The sequence below is a fragment of the Neofelis nebulosa genome, chromosome 12 (genome assembly GCF_028018385.1).
Source record: "Neofelis nebulosa isolate mNeoNeb1 chromosome 12, mNeoNeb1.pri, whole genome shotgun sequence".
Classification (NCBI taxonomy): domain Eukaryota; kingdom Metazoa; phylum Chordata; class Mammalia; order Carnivora; family Felidae; genus Neofelis; species Neofelis nebulosa.
The window spans coordinates 38,337,475-38,353,491 of NC_080793.1; positions in this window are offsets into that span (position 1 = coordinate 38,337,475).

Below are 16,017 nucleotides of genomic sequence, written 5' to 3' on the forward strand. Positions count from 1 at the left end.
GAGAGGTAGTGTAAACTACCAAGTTCACTCAACTAGTGAGTGGCAGAGCTGAGATTGCACCCCAAGACTGCTTGAGGGGTAGCACTTGGGCTGAGGGCTGAAGGCTGAGATGTTCAGTTGGGGTAGAAAGGCTTGGCTTGCTAGGAAAAGCTAGGAAAAAAAAAGAGGAGAAGCTGGAGGCTCAGACAGGACATCAGTGCTTGAGCCCAGACACAGAGATGCCGCCTGGAGGGCTTCTAGCCTCCTGGGCTCTCCAGCTAAGGGGAAGTTAGCTTCCCCAAAGCTTTCAGGAGGTAATAAGCACAGCTCTCCAGGTCTATTCAAGCCTCAGTTTTCCCAAAGTGGAGCAGTGGAGATGGGGATCAGGCTACAAATATGCCCACATTCTTAACTCCATTCCCAGGGGAGTATCAGAGGCCAAGACCAGGTGACGTTAAAAGGAAAAGAGGAATAGAAGGGTAGGACCTGGGATCCCAAAAAGTAGGGGTCAGACATTGGGGTGCTGTGGGCAAGGCTCCTGGAAGGGGCGGGGCCAGGCGTCTGAGCCAGCCAGGTTCTGGAGGGAACCTCCACAGAGCAGAGCATCTGGGGACCACAGGGGTGGGATCAGATTCCAGAAGGACTGGCATCTAAGGGCCATGTCCATCTTCTGAGGGGCCAGGATCAGGCAGGACAGGGGAGGAGGCCCTACTCCTGTTCCTAGGACCTTCTAGTCTTCCATGGCTCCTGTGGGGAGGCACAAGATGTGAGATTGCCTGGGCTCCAACACAGCAGAAGTGGGATGGTTTGAACCCCAGCAGCTTCCACAATGCCCTACCAGGACAACCGGATCCCCCAGGGCTCTGGTTCTCAGAATCACAGTCCCTGGAAATCTGGACCCATCACCATCAAAACCTCAATCATCTTGCTGATCTCATACCTGTCAGATCATCATTTCAAGGAGCATCCTCCAAGAAGAAACCACCCCTTCCTTCCAGGGGCCCAACACTTTAAAAGCCTTCCATCAATCCAAGAACACCTACTGAAAGGACATCTCAATACCTAATAATGTCCCCATTGCTGACAGAACCCCCATGAATGTCAAAGTCCCCCATTACTATAATGTCACTATTCCTCTCAGGGAAGTCTATCACTGTCAGGAACACCAGGCCTGGTGTTCAGGATGTACAGTGCAGGACATCCACATTGTACAACTCCAGGGACACCATTTTCCCTGTAGTCTAAGTAAATGGAACCTCTTGGCATGGCAGCGCTAAGTGTCAAAATATCTGTTAGTGTAGGACCCCCCATAGTTTAAGGGCTACCATGACATAGGGTCCTAGCTTGGCAAATCATTGTGTCTAAAGTGATGCCACATCACTGGAACCCAGAACATTTATTCTTAACAGGCACTGTTCTAGGTGAACAAGACAGATATGGTCTTGGGCTTCATGAAGCTGAAGAAATCCTCTAACAAAGGTTACAGTACCTGCACACCACACCAAAAAAGGCAAATATACAAATGTATTAATAAAGATTCTTACTTGCAAGCTATTGAAACTCACTAGCTGATTTAAACAGAAAAGTAATTTATTGAAAAGACCATAGGAAGTTGTAGAAAATAGATGACTAAGGGAGGCTGAGCAGCCAGAACCATTTGCAAAGCTTGCAATAGAACCAGGATAGTCCAGACATCCCTCCAGGACAGCATCCCCAGAAGGGGATACCAAATTCCAGTACCACCCTTATGTCCAGACAACTGGAGCCCCTGCCCTGCATTCCATGTTTCAGAGGGCTCTACTCTGGCTCTCCTCCAGTCATATCTCTGGACACAGGACACAGAGGACACAGGAATAAGGAGACATGCTGACCTGTAGCTTGTGCTTCTCCTTCTAGATCACATTTCAGGAACTGAAAACTAGAGAATTCCCTGCCCAAGTAGTCCCAAGCAGCTTCCAGAGTCAGGCAGTCCTCTTCCAGAGAGCCATCCTTCCTAGAATGGACTGCATCACTCTCTGCATCCAGAGAGTTGCCAGGAGGTAGCTATTTCCAGGGAACATGGAAGGAGCTTGTATGTATGGGGCTAGAATGTCTACACCAGGCACATGAGGCTCTTCGTGGTACAGGATATAACTGAGGGTAGGAAAAGGAGGAGGACAAGTAGAGCACTGAAGTAAGCTCCCTTTACCACCTCATTCCATCATGGAACTCCAAGGAGTCTAAGAATTCTAAATTTGAACCTGACCTTCAAGATGCTCTAAAAGCATATTTTTCAAGGCAGTAAGAAAGGTATATTTTTATTTGATTTATAACTTTTAAATATTTAGATACACGGTATGTTGGCTTGTACTGTTACTTCAAGCCCCACAAGTATCTGGTGATCAGCTTGCCAGGTTCTACATCTGGAATCACAGCTACAGTGTCCCTGGAAACACACGTCACCTCTGCCACCATTCCTACCACTATCAAAATATATTCTCTACTACTCCTGCTCCTTTGCATCACTACTATCTTCCTATTCACAATCTTGGTAAGGTTTTTCTAATTGGCTAAGCCTAAGTCATGTGCCCAAGGGGGCTAGAAGAATTAGAATGTGACCTTTGGGTATTATATGATGGAAAGTAACTTTTGGTTAACTAAGACTAATACAGTGGGAAATTCCTCACATATAGGAAGGAGTTGAGGTTGTGGGCAGTGAAAACAATGATAAATACCTCTACAGTCTATCCTCTGGCTATCCAACATCAACATACACCATTGGTCCAAAACCCTAGCCTTCTTAAAAATTTAAGGGTATCATATAATATAATATCTCTTTTGCTCACACAACCAAAAAACTTCACCCCTCTCCAAAGAGACACTGTTTAGAGCTTTAGCAATTACCACATCTGTCTTATTTAGCTTGGTCTTACATAATAAAATATCATAGTCTGGGTGGCTTAATCAGTTGACATTTGTTTTCTCATAGTTCTATAGGTTACAAGTTCAAGATCAAGGTGCCAGCATAGTCAATTTCTGTTGAGAGCTGGTGAGACCTCTCTACCTATCTTGCAGATGACTACCTTCTCACTATGTCCCATGACAGATCTCTCTTTTTCTTCTCTTTTTTTTTTTTTAATTTTTTTAAAGCTTATTTATACACTTTGAGAGAGTGTGTGTGTGTGCATGGGGGAGATGCGGGGTGGGTAGAAAATTCCAAGCAGGCTCCACACTGTCACAGGGCTCAAACCCACAAACCATGAGATCATGACCTGAGCTGAAATCAAGAGTCAGACGCCCAACCAACTGAACCAGCCAGGTGCCCCTCTCTTTCTCTTCTTATAAGGCCAAAGTCCTATCAGATTAAGGTCCTACCCTTTGACCTCATTTAACTTAAATTACTTCCTAAAGACTCTATCTCCAGATATAGTCACAATGAGGGTTAGGGCTTCAACATATGAATTTTCAGGGGATACAATTCAGCCCATAGCAAAAATCCAATTCTAAATCCAAGATCTCAGGGTGGCATCCATTCTTCTTCTAGTTTGTTATTATATCATCTCTACTCTACAAAACCTTGTAACCACCACCAACACACCTGATTGGTCAAGGATAGGCTGGGTTATGCTGAAATAACAAATGACACCAAATCTGAGTACCTTAACACAACAAAATTCTATTCCCCATGCATATCAAGCCTGCTGTGGTTCTAGGCGGGACTTTAGCACAACTGTGTTCCATGTGGTAGCTCAACATTCCAGACTGCCTTGATCTCTCAGCATGCTTCTTCATCTCAACACATGTTTCCATGATCACTGCAGCCAGGAAAAACAGTCAGGGGAACTCTTGTTTAAACACTTCTATCTACAAATGACACATGCCATTTCTATACACATTTCATTGGCCAAAGTGGGTCATACAACCATGCTTAACTTTAAGGGAGCAACTGCCAGGAAGAGAAATAAATCACCGTCTTTGTGAGTAATAATAATATCACCACAACAATCTATCTTCAAGAATGGATTAAATGAGGATGAAAGAAAAGGGGAGTCAGTTAAAGAAATGGGGACATTTCAAAACCAGGAGAAAAATATGGTTAAATGCTATAGTCAGTAGTTCTGAAGCTAGCCCTAAGGTTTAATTAGCATTTATTATGTACTTCCTTCTCATACTAGTTTTCTATTGCTGTGTGACAAATCACCACAAATTTAGCAAATCCAAATTTCTTATCTCACCGTTTCTGGGGATCAATAGTTCAGGTAAATGTTGACTGGGTCTTCTGCTCAGGGTCTCACCAGACTGAACTTAGGTGTCAGCCAGGGCTGCAAATTCATTTCAGATTCAGAGTCCTCTTTCAAACTCACAAAATATTGGCAGTTGTGCTTGTAGAACTGAGGCCCCGAGTTCCTATAGCTGCCTGCCACATGGCTCTGTCTACAACATTGTAGTTTGCTTCTTCAAAGCCAATATGAGAGCATTTGCTGATGCTTATTTCTTTTCTTTTTTAAAGTAAACTCTATGCTACATGTGGGGCTTGATCTCATGACCCTGAGATCAAGAATCACATGCTCTACCAACTGAGCCAGCCAGGCACACCTTTTAAAAAAAATTTTAAGGCTGGGGCACCTGGGTGACTCAGTTGATTAAGGATCCGACTTCAGCTCAGGTCATGATCTCATGGTCCGTGGGTTCGAGCCCTGCATCAGGCTCTGTGTTGACAGCTTGGAGCCTGGAGCCTGCTTCAGATTCTGTGTGTGTGTCTCTCTCTCTGCCCCTCCCCTGCTCACACTCTGTCTCTCTGTCTCAAAAATAAATAAACATTAAAAAAAAAACTTTAGGCTGCTGCTTTTTTCTTACCTCTAGACATTTTTTTTAAATGTTTATTTATTTATTTTGAGAGAGAGAAAGAGAGCATGAGCAGGGGGAGGAGCAGAGAGAGAGGAGAGAGAGAATCCCAAGCAGGGTCCACACTATCAGCTATCAGCGTGGAGCTTGATGCAGGACTCAGTCTCAGGAACTGTGAGATCATGACCTGAGCCGAAATCAAGAGTCCAACACTCAACTGACTGAGCCACCCAGGTGCCCCTAGACACTTTCTTAAAGGGATCACCTGATTAGGTCAGGCCTATCCAGGGTAATCTCCCTTTCAATGAACTCAAAGTCAACTGATTAGGGACCTTAATTACATCTGCAAAATCCTTCCATTTTGCCATATATCATAACCTAATCCCATGAATGATATCCCATCATATACAGGTCTAGAGGTCAAGGGGATCTCCTCAAAGCAAGAAGCATACACACCAGGGGGCAGGAATTTTAGAATTATGTTCACCACACTTCTGTGATTCATTCCCTCTCTACCTCCAACTGGTAGTTCACTTGGTTGACATTCTATGACTGCTAAGGGACCTAAACCTTCATGCCCAAGGAAGACAAGCCCCTAGTAGTACTGCCTGATTAAGGTCACATGGGACTTCCATTAACTTTGACCACTAGGCATGGCATCACCAGGAGAAAGCGCCCCAAGTACCCCAGGTATTATCCACACACACATAGCCTCTGTCACCATGTACCCTTCCCCTTCCTCACCCACATTGGGATTAATCCCAAACCCCTGTCTCTCCTCTGAGCCTTTGTACTTGTTGTTTATTCTACCTGGAATATCCTCCCTCCAGCCTCAACCATCCTCGAGGCTCTGCAGAGATCCCTCCTTCATGCAGCCTCCTCTGCACTCTCTCTGGGGCCCCAGGGCTCTTCATCTCCAGCCACAAAAATCACTTTCTGCTCTGGGTTCAGGAGCCCTTGTTTCCTATACTTCCCCCAAGCAAGCTCAGCCCAGGACCAGGAACCCTGGGGCCAGGATTAGCTCAAAGTGCAGGAAATTAAGGAGAGGAGGTGCTCAGGAACCCCTGGCAATGTTGTTACTTCAAGCTCCAGAGCACAGAAGGTAGGAAAGGGGGGTGTACTATTGCTCAAGACTTCTCCCCATTCTGATGTCCTGTCACCTCTGGAAGTCCTGTGCAACATTCTACCCACACTCTGAGACTGAAGGGCTAAGCTCTGACCCCCTGGCTGGGTCAGGACCCTCTGGATACGACAGAAGGTTTGAAGAAGGATGGGGTGTGAAGCAGACCCCTTCTCAAGGATCAGGGACTTTCAGGGGCTGAGTCATTTGGTTTCTTGCTCAATTCCAGCTCCTTTCTGGAACAAGACAGCCCAGGCTCCTCAGGCCAGGAGACACACATTTTCATTTTCTGTATACACTAGACGCCCTCTAGAGGCCCTTTGAGGTTTAGAGCCCAGGCCAGGGGCCTCCTAACCCCTTTACCCTATGCAATAGATGCTCCCTGCAGGCCCTGTGAGGTTGGAAACCACAAATGGATAGACTGAAGCAGCCAGAATACACAGCCACACACAAACAAGTGCCAACACCCTCCCCCACCCACATATGTCCATACCCACATACACATACACAGGCACCTAGTCAATCACTCATATGCATCAGAGGACACACCATAGACATTTAATCTTATAATCACAATATGGACACAGAGGCATATCAGACACACACAATTCACACACATAGTCACAGACACACAAACACACAAAGACACATGAACATAATCTTTTCTCCTAGAAAAGAGGTTTTGTGGAGCACCTGGGTGGTTCAGTCGGTTGAGCATCCAGCTCTTGGTTTCAGCCCAGGTCATGATCTCATGGTTTGTGGATTCAAGCCCCACATCAGGCTCTGCATTGACAGTGCAGAGCCTCCTTGGGATTCTGTCTCTGTCTTTTACTCTCTGCCTCTCCTGCATTCTGTCTCTCTCAAAATAAAATTAAAAAAACAAAAAAATTTAAAAAGAGGGAGAGAAGCCAAGATGGTGGAAGCATGGAAGTTTTTTTGCATCTCACATCCATGAAATACAGCCAGATCAACACTAAACTATCCTGCACACCTAAAAAACTGATTTGAGGATTAACACAACGATCTGCACAACCTGAACCACAGAACTCAGCAGGTATGTGGTGCGGAGAGGTGAACTGGAGGAGAAAGAAGCAGCGGAGGGCAGGGAGCTGTTTTTGCTTGGGGAGGGAAGACAGACACAGGGGGAGAGTACAGGAAAAGCAACCCCCCCCCCAAAATAAAGCAGCAGGAGAGAAAGTGGAAAAGTGGAAACAGCTACAGGGACTGCACTAAAAAGGGAGAAAAGAGAAAGGACAGGGTTTAAATTCCACTAAGACTATATAAAGAGGGAGAGTGCAGAGTCTGAAACTCCACAGCTCGATACCTGGTGGTGCTTTGGTGGGAAGGGTGAATCCCCAGGAGCAGAGTGAAGTTTAGGGTCTTCAGGCCACAACAGGAGAGGTGGTTCCCCCGCTGGGAAGACATCTGGTAGAGGCTCTGTGGTTCCCCCAAAGGCAAAGGCTCCAGTGGGCCCCGGAGAACAACCACATTCGCTGGTGCTGGAACAAGGTCGCTGGGGGTGAAGCCTGGTGTCAGCTGTGTGCTGTGATTGGCCATAATCCCTGAAACACTGCTGCCATACAATCACGTGAACTTATTCTGTGGTGGACTGGGACCCACAGCAGTCTCTGGGGCCATCTGCAGCAGCACAGTACCACAAATGTTCCTGGGTGTAGCTGGCACCTGGCCATTGCTGGGTGAGAACCTCCCGCAGAAGGGCAGACCGGGTCAAAGCCAAAGTCCCTCAAAAGTAAGGGGTCAGGAAACACAGCCGCATCTGAAATAAAACTCAGGAGGGAGGTGCTGCCTGGGGCTTGGTCACAGACAGTGTAAAAGTGAGGAGCAGGCAGAAGCCAAAGACAAAGGATGGGGGTGCAATTGTTGACCTAGGAGAACAGAGTTCCAATACTACAGGCTGGATAGCTAGGTGACGCCATTTTCACCGCTCCCATGCACGCACATACACACCTCCAAGCGCCACAACAATCCACACCAGTAGGCTAAGCAGCACCATCTAGTGGAGATCGGAGCCATTACACTAAGCCCCGCCGCAATGGGCTAACCTCGCTCTTCAGGAACACAACTCTCTCTGCCTGCTTAGTTTACAGACTATAAAGCACTTCATAGTTTGACTTCTAGGGGAAAACGAAGTAATTTCAATCGTATTTCAGTCTGTTCGCTGGTCCATCTATTCAATTTTCTTTTTTTTTCTTGTTTTTGTTCTTTTTCATTTCTTTTTCTTGAATACAGAAAGAGAAAATTTTATTTTTATTTTCAATTTTTATTGAAAATATTTTTATTTTTTATACTATATTTTTTACTTTTGTGTAAATATTTTCAAATTCTATTTTACTTCCATCACTTCATTTTATTTCAGTGTTTTTTTTTCAAATTTTCAAACAATTTCCTTTTTTTCTTTCCCCTTTTTTCTCTAAACTGTTAAGCCCCTTTAAACACCCAGACCACAACACACCTAGGCTCTAGCATCATTTATTTCTTTTTTATGTGTGTGTTTGTTGTTTTTAAATTTTTAATTTTTTAAGTTTAATTTTTTTTATTTTTTTACCTCATTAATTGCTTTTCTCCCTTCAAAATGATGAAATGAAGGAATTCACCCCAAAAGAAAGAGAAGGGAGAAATGGCAGCCAGGCACTTAACTAACACAGATACAAGCAAGATGTCTGAACAAGAATTTAGAATCACGATAATAGTACTAGCTGGAGTCAAAAATAGATTAGAATCCCTTTCTGTAGACACAAAAGAAGTAAAAGCTAGCCAGAATGAAATGAAAAAATGCTATAACTGAGCTGCAATCTTGAATGGATGCTATGGCAGAGGATGGATGATGCAGAGCAGAAAATAAGTACTATAGAGAACAAACTTATGGAGAATAATGAAGCAAAAGAAAAGAGGGAGACTAAGGCAAAGAGCGCAATTTAAGAATTAGAGAAATTTGGGGCGCCTGGGTGGCTCAGTCGGTTGAGCGTCTGACTTCGGCTCAGGTCACGATCTCGCGGTTCGTGAGTTTGAGCCCCGCGTCAGGCTCTGGGCTGATGGCTCAGAGCCTGGAGCCTGCTTCCGATTCTGTGTCTCCCTCTCTCTCTGCCCCTCCCCCATTCATGCTCTGTCTCTCTCTGTCCCAAAAATAAATAAACGTTAAAAAAAAAATAAAAATAAATAATTAGAGAAATTAGTGACTCATTAAAAAGGAACAACATCAGAATCATAAGGAATCAAGAGGAAGAGAGAGAAAAGGGGGTAGAAGGGTTATGTGAGCAAATCATAGTGCAAAACTTTCCTAACCTGGGGAAAGACACAGACATCAAAATCCAGGAAGCACAGAGGACTCCCATTAGATTCAACAAAAACCAGCCATCAACAAGGCATATCATGGTCAAATTTACAAAAAGTCAGGCAAGGAGAGAATCATGAAAGCAGCAAGGGAAAAAAGTCCTTAACCTACAGGGGAAGACAGATCAGGTTTGCAGCAGACCTATCCACAGAAACGTGGAAGGCCAGAAAGGAGTGGCAGGATATATTCAATGTGCTGAATCAGAAAAATATGCAGCCAAGAATTCTTTATCCCACAAGGCTGTCATTCAAAATAGGAGAGATAAAAAGTTTCCCAGACAAACAAAAAATAAAGGAGTTCATGACCACTAAACCAGCCCTGCAAATTTTAAGGGGGACTCTCTGAGGGGAGAAAAGACATACATACATACATACCAAAAGCAAGAAAGAAGAAAGGATCAGAAAACACCACCAGAAACTCCAACTCTACAAGTAACATAATGGCAATAAATTCATATCTTTCAGCACTTACTCTAAACATCAGTGGACTAAATGCTCCAATCAAAAGACATAGGGTAACAGAATAGATAAGAAAACAAGATCCATCTATATGCTGTTTACAAGAGACCCACTTTAGACCTAAAGACACCTTCAGATTAAAAGTGAGGGGATGGAGAACCATCTATGATGCTAATGGTCGACAAAAGAAAGCCAGAGTAGTATACTTCTATCAGACAATCTAGACTTCAAAACAAAGACTGTAACAAGAGACGAAGAAGGGCATTATATCATAATGAAGGGGTCTATCCACCAAGAAGGCATAAACATTTATGCTCCAAATGTGGAAGTACCCAAATATATAAATCAATTAATCACAAACATAAAGAAATTCATTGATACTAGTACCATAATGGTAGGGGACTTCAACACTCCACTTACAACAATGGACAAATCGTCTAAACAGACAATCAAGAAATTAATGGCTTTGAATGACACACGGGACCAGATGGACTTAACAGACATATTCAGAACATTTCATCCTAAAGCAGTGGAATATACATTCCTCTCCAGTGCACATGGAACGTTTTCCAGAATAGACCACATACTGGGACACAAATCAGCCCTCAACAAGTACAAAAAGATCAAGATCATATACTGTGCATATTTTCAGACCACAATGCTATGAAACTCAAAATCAACCACAAGAAAAAATGTGGAAAGGTAACAAATACTTGGAGACAAAAGAACATCCTACTAAAGAATGAATGGGCTAACCAAGAAGTTAAAGAGGAAATTAAAAAATACATGGAAGCCAATGAAAATGATAATACCACAACCCAAAACCTCTGGGACACAGCGAAGGCAGTCATAAAAGGAAAGTATATAGCAATCTAGGCCTTACTAAAGGAGAAAGAAAGGTCTCAGATACACAACCTAACCTTACACCTTAAAGAGATGGAAAAAGAACAACAAATAAAACCCAAAACCAGCAGAAGACAGGAATTAATAAAGATTAGAGCAGAAATCAATGCTATCGAAACAAAACAAAACAAAACAAAACAGTAGAACAGATCAATGAAACCAGAAACTGGCTCTTTGAAAGAATTAACAAAATTGATAAACCACTAACCAATTTGATCACAAAGAAAAAAGGAGAAAGTGAGTGTTGGGCAGGGAGGAGGGCACTTGTTGGGATGAGCACTAAGTGTTGTATGGAAACCAATTTGACAATAAATTATATTTAAAAAAAAAAAGAAAAGAAAAGAAAAAGGAAAGGACCCAAATAAATAAAATCAAGAATGAAAGAGGAGAGATCACAACCAACACAGCAGAAATAAAAACAATAAGAAAATATTATGAGTAATTGTATGCCAATAAAATGGGCAACCTGGAAGAAATGGACAAATTCCTAGAAACATATACACTACCAAAACTGAAACAGGAAGAAATAGAAAACTTGAACGGACTCATAATCAGTAAAGAAATTGAATTAGTAATCAAAAATCTCCCAAAAAACAAGAGTCCAGGACCAGATGGCTTTCCAGGGGAATTCTACCAAACACTTAAGGAAGAGGTAACACCTATTCTCTTGGAGCTGTTTCAAAAAATAGAAATGAAAGGAAAACTTCCAAACTCTTTCTATGAAGCCAGCATTACCTTGATTCCAAAACCAGACAAAGACCCCACTAAAAAGGAGAACTATAGACCAATTTCCCTGATGAACATGGATGCAAAGATCCTCAACAAGATATTAGCCAGCCAGATCCAGCAACACATTAAAAAAATTATTCACCATGACCAAGTGGGATTTATACCTGGGATGCGTGGCTGGTTCAATAACCATGAAACAATCATTGTGATTCATCACATCAATAAAAGAAAGGACACGAACCATGTGATCCTCTCAATAGATGCAGAGAAAGCATTTGACAAAATACAGCATCATTTCTTGATAAAAACCCTCAAGAAAGTAGGGAGAGAAAGAGCATACCTCAAGATCACAAAAGCCATATGTGAAAAGCCCAACGTTAATATCATCCTCAATGGGGAAAACTGAGCGCTTTCCCCCTAAGGTCAGGAACAAGACAGGGATGTCCACTCTCACCACTGTTATTCAACATAGCATTGGAAGTCTTGCCTCAGCAATCAGCAACACAAAGAAATAAAAGGCATCCAAATCAGCCGGGAGGAGGTCAAACTTTCACTCTTCTCAGATAACATAATATTCCATATGGTAAACCCAAAAGATTCCACCAAAAACCTGCTAGAACTGATCCATTAACTCAGCAAAGTTGCAGGATACAAAATCAATGCACAGAAATCAGTTGCATTCCTATACCGCAACAAAAAAGCAACAGAATGAGAAATCAAGGAATCGATCCCATTTACCAGTGCACCAAAAACCATAAAATACCTAGGAATAAACCTAACCAGAGGTGAAAAATCTATACACTGGAAACTATAGAAAGCTTATGAAAGAAATTGAAGAAGACACACACACACACAAAAATGGAAAAATATTCCATGCTCCTGGATAGGAAGAACAATTATTGTTAAAACGTCAAGACTACCCAAAGCAATCTACACATTCAGTGCACTCCCTATCAAAAAGCACCAGCATTCTTCACAGAGCTAGAACAAACAATCCTAAAATTTGTATGGAACCAAAAAAGACCCCGAATAGCCAAAGCAATCTGGAAAAAGAAAACCAAAGCAGGAGGCAACACAATCCCAGACTTCAAGCTGTATTACAAAGCTGTAATCATCAAGACAGTATGGTACTGGCACAAAAAACAGACACTCATATCAATGGAACAGAATAGAGAACCCAAAAATGGACCCACAAACGTATGGCCAACTAATCTTTGACAAAGCAGGAAAGAGTATCCAATGGAATAAAGACAGTCTCTCTTCAGCAAGTGGTGCTGGGAAAACTAGACAGCGACATGCAAAAAACCTGGACCACTTTCTCACACCACACACAAAAATAAACTCAAAATGGATGAAAGATAATTCCTAAATGTAAGATAGGAAGCCATCAAAATCCTCAAGGAGAAAGCAGGCAAAAACCCCTTTGACCTTGGCTGCAGCAACTTCTTACTTAACACGTCTCCAGAGGCAAGGAAACAAAAGCAAAAATGAACTATTAGGACCTCATCAAAATAAAAAGCTTCTGCACAGCGAAGGAAACAATCAGCAAAACTAAAAGGAAACCGACGGAATGGGAGAAGATACTTGCAAATGACATATCAAATAAAGTGTTAGTATCCAAAATCTATTAAGAACTTTTCAAACTCAACACCCAAAAAACAAATAATCCAGTGAAGAAATGGGCAAAAGACATGAATAGACACTTCTCCAAAGAAGACATCCAGATGGCCAACCGACACATGAAAAAATGCTCAACATCACTCATCATCAGGGAAATACAAATCAAAACCACAATGAGATACCACCTTACACCTGTCAGAAGGGCTAACATTAACAACTCAGGCAACAACAGATGTTGGCAAGGATGAGGAGAAAGAGAATCTCTTTTGCATTGCTGGTGGGAATGCAAACCGGGGCAGCCACTTTGGAAAACAGTATGGAAGTGCCTCAAAAAATTAAAAATCGAACTACCCTACGACCCAGCAATTGCACTACTAGGCATTTATCCACGGGATACAGGGATGTTGTTTCGAAGGGGCACATGCACCCCAATGTTTATAGCAGCACTGTCAACAATAGCCAAAGTATGGAAAGAGCCCAAATGTCCATCGATGGATGAATAAAGAAGATGTGGTGTATACACACACACACACACACACACACACACACACACACACACAATGGATTATTACTCAGCAACCAAAAAGAATGAAATCTTGCCATTTGAAACTACATGGGTGGAACTAGAGGGTATTATGCTAAATGAAATTAGTCAGAGAAACACAAATAGCATATGACTTCACTCATATGAGGACTTTAAGACACAGAACAGATGAACACAAGGGAAGGGAAACAAAAATAATAAAAAACAGGGAGGGGACAAAACATGAGACTCTTAAATATGGAGAATAAACTGAGGGTTACTGGAGGGATTGTGGGAGGGGGGATGGGCTAAATGGGTAAGGGGCATTAAGGACTCTACCCCTGAAATCACTGTTGCACTGTATGCTAACTAATTTGGATGTAAATGAAAAAAATTTTTTTGCTTTTAAATCTTAAAAATACAAAAATAAATAAACAGAGGCCCTCTTTCTCTTAATAGCAAATCTCATGAAAAGCTCCAACTAACTGTGGTTATAACACATACTCAGTTCTTCAATATATTAGAGTGGCCAGAAAGTGGAGTACTCTGATCAGAGCACTGTGGTTGACAGACCCACCAAAACCACATGAGATGGGAGAGGAGTTCCTTAAAGAAAACATGAAAAAAGAGTATAGCAGGGAGCCTGGGTGCCTCAGTTGGTTGAGCATCTGACTCTTGATATCAGCTCAGGTCTTGATCTCACAGTTGTGAGTTATTAGGCCTTGCACTGGGCTTTGCTCTGGGTGTAAAGCCTACTTTGAAAAAAAAAAAAAGAAAAGAGTATAAAAAGTGTCTACATGAACAAAAGCATAGCCCATAGTACTCTACTTCATAGATTTGTCATGAAACAATTAGCATGGTGCCTGGCACTCCATTGTCAACAAATATGAATTATTAGCATAATAGATGGGTGAATAGATGCATTAATGATGATTGAATTATATTGGTTGAACATATGCATGAGGGAATAGACATGAAGATATAAAAAGATAAATGAAAGACGGAAGAAGGAAGAATAAACTGATAAAGAGACAAATATAGGTGAACATATGGACACATGGATGGATAATAGAGAAGGCATAAAAAATTGTACCCACAGTTAAGTTTGTTACATCATATGCTCTAGGGCTGGAAAAGGAAACAGAATAGCACTCCACAATTAGTCTCTTAGGAGAGGTCTCCCCCTTTGGTCTCTGTCTCTGGGGCCTCTCATCAGATGGGGAAAGCACTTGCTCCTCTCCCTCATTTCTAGTTTCCTTGTCTCTGTGAGCTGACCAGCTCTTTTCCTCAGAAATTCTCTCAATTCCCAGGATAGGGAAGGCCTGGTAGAAGTGGATATTCTAGGCCAGGTTTCACTCATGCTATTCCTCTGACTCAGCTTGGCGCATAGGAAAATGGGTCAACTGGGGAAAGGGTCAGTGTTGGCTGGGCCAGGAGAATGAAGCCCTAGAGTCCTTAGATGTGAGATACAGGAATTAGACCTGCTTCCAAAAATCTTTCGCATTAGCAAAGCTTGTCCAAGGGAAGACCAGGTCTCAGATGACAGATGCATACGCACTGTGATGGGCCCGGGGGAGACTTGGTGAACCCAGGAAGGGACCTTCTCCAGCTTTCCCTGCCATTTGTCATTGTTCTGGGGAATATGAAGAACCAGGTGGATCCCACTTTTCCCACTCCTCCCACCCCCAGGTATACAACCACAAAGAGCTGCGGGGAGGAGGAGAAGCCTGGGAAAGAAGGAGGCACTCCTTACTCTGACGTCTAATCTGGAACCAAGCCTTGACTCCTAGTCTTGAGACTCATTGTTCAAATGCCTCCAAGGAAATTACACTGTAAACCTTCCCCTAAAGGGTGACAGTTAAACACCCCACACACACCTTGCCTTGTCCAATCTGATGATTGCTAAGATTCTCAGACCTAAAGATAAAGAATGGAAAATGGGGACCGGGAGGCAACTGAGGAGTTATGAAAGGGAAAAAGGTTCTTCCAGATAGAGACAGTGGATAAAATATGTAGCATAAAGGTATCCTACCAACTCATATATTCCAATTCAATTCAGACACTAACCACTCAGAGGTAGTGTCAGATTCCACAAGTTTCAGGGCACAGTCCCCAACATCTGTGCCCCCACTTGTAGGGTCCTCAGGCCAATTGCATTTCTGACCAACTGGCTACAAGCCCAGGGAGTTCCCATAACCCCTCAGGTTCAATAATTCCTTAGAATGACTCATAACAGTCAGGCATGCTATACTTACAATTAGTTTTTATAAAAGATATGAATCAGGAACAGACAAATGAAAAGACACACAGGGCAGTCTGAGAGGGTCTCAAATGCAGAACTTCATGCTCTAATCCCACTAAGACACATAAGGCACATCACCCTCCTGGCATATTAGTGTGTTCACCAACCAGGAAGTTCTATGAGCTTTGCTGTCCAGAGTTTTGTGGGTTTTTAAATGTTTATTCATTTATTTTGAGAGAGAGAGCTCATGTAGGTAAGAGCAGGGGA